The sequence below is a fragment of the Xenopus laevis genome, chromosome 3L, assembly GCF_017654675.1.
Source record: "Xenopus laevis strain J_2021 chromosome 3L, Xenopus_laevis_v10.1, whole genome shotgun sequence".
Classification (NCBI taxonomy): domain Eukaryota; kingdom Metazoa; phylum Chordata; class Amphibia; order Anura; family Pipidae; genus Xenopus; species Xenopus laevis.
In genome coordinates, this window is record NC_054375.1 from 75,423,990 (window position 1) to 75,425,968 (window position 1,979).

The following is a 1,979-nucleotide window of genomic DNA, read 5'->3' on the forward strand; positions in this document are numbered from 1 at the left end:
GGAAAAAGTCCAGTGTGAAACACTATGGCTAGTTCACCTGTGAGGGCTGCAAAAGTTTCTTCAAGAGGAGCGTCCACCGGAGCTCCCTGATCCGCAGCTTCACACACTGTCAGTAGATAGCCAGGGAGGAAAAATAGAGCGAATAGATGCGGTCCATAATCCGCCGGGATTTATAGCTCTTGCCTTATCGACATCTGCCCGACTTTTGGCCAGATATCGATCGGGAAGCTTGTCAGAGGGCCCCACACAAGGGCCAATAACATACAATACAATGGACACATTTGTTTATGCATATCAGTAGAACACTGCTACTGATAAGAGGAAATCGTGACATGAAACAAAAGGCTATTTCTAAGGCGCTGTTATTTGCGTCACAGACAGCTGTTCTCTGCCAAGCATTTTTAGCATTGTCTCTTTTATATGACAAGTTATGAAGGATTTATTTTGCACTCATGCCTGGTTAAACTTGGTTTAGTATTTATATATTATATAGATAATGGCCTGCGCAAATAATGCTCCTACATTGCACATCTAATAATGAATTGGATTAAAGGAACAGTAACGTCAAAAAATAGTTTTAAAGTGTTTTAAAGTAATGTAAATATAATGCAATGTTGCCCTGCACTGGTAAAACTGATGTGTTTGCTTCAGAAACACTACTATTGTTTATATAAATAAGCTGCTGTGTAGCAATGGGGGCAGCCATTCAAAGTATAAAAGGCTCAGGTTACACAGCAGATAGTAAATAAGCTCTGTCTGTCTAATGGTGTTATCTTTTATCCATTAGTTATCCTGTGCCATATAGCCGTTTTTCAATTTCCGCATTGCTCCTCTGCAGCTTGTTTATATAAACTATAGTAGTGTTTCTGAAGCAAACCGATCAGTTTTACCAGTGCAGGGCAACAGTACATCATATTTTCATTACTTTAAAACTCTTACATTTTTTGGTGTTACTGCCTTTTATCATTATTGCAGAAAATGACTAAAGACATTAGATAAAATACGTTATTATCAGAAGCATTTAACCACATACAACATTCTGAATGGTTTTATAGATAAACGGACCAAACAAAAAAATATTCAAAGCAAATGACTTTTAGACAGCGTATCATTACAGTATGCCTTTAGAATAAATTCTCATGATAAATGATGATATAAGGGATGTGCTCATCTATCGTTTGATGTAATTTCTCACAGCTGATGTAACAGTTAAAAAAATGTATGAATGCAATACTAATCTGTATGCCTGTTTTTTTGCTTACCTTGACCATGTTCTCCATTATGGTAGTTTTGCTCATGATTCAACAAATACTGAAATTAACAGCACTTATAGCACAAAATAAAGCAATAAAATGAAATTTTGAATATGGATGTTACGTGATCAAGAGTGAGGGGTTCTCAAAATTATTTTTTCACTTTATATTCTTTCTTCTCATAAAAAAATTGGTAAGATTTTAGAATAGCTTTGTTTTTACGTTAAAGAATTAGAAAAATTATATTCCAAGACACAATAACTTTAATAACCTTGTTAAATGTCTAATTGAGCCAAGTAAATTAAAACCTTTTATTAAAATGTTAAAGAATAATTGCTGTGATATATGAGAGTGACAGAATTGACTGTGGTATGCACTGAGGACAAGGAAAAGCACTGTCCAATGCTTATTATACAGTAGCAGAAATGAAAGATTTTGCCAAAAATAAAAAGCTTTTTCTTATAGAAGGTGCAATTAACTTTTTTTTATGCTAAAATTTGTATGTGTGCTTTGGTTTTAGTTCTGCTTCAATCAGGGCTATTACTTACATCTGTACAATGCTTGCTCCTCCAGTAGAAAAATGCAGCTTCAAAAACATGTATTCATAATATACTGTAACTGATATTATGGGCATCTGCACACATGGAGAAGATTTCAGCCAGAAAACAATTTTCAAGCATGCACAATGACAGATGTTTTCCATTCACATCCGTTACTGCATTTTCT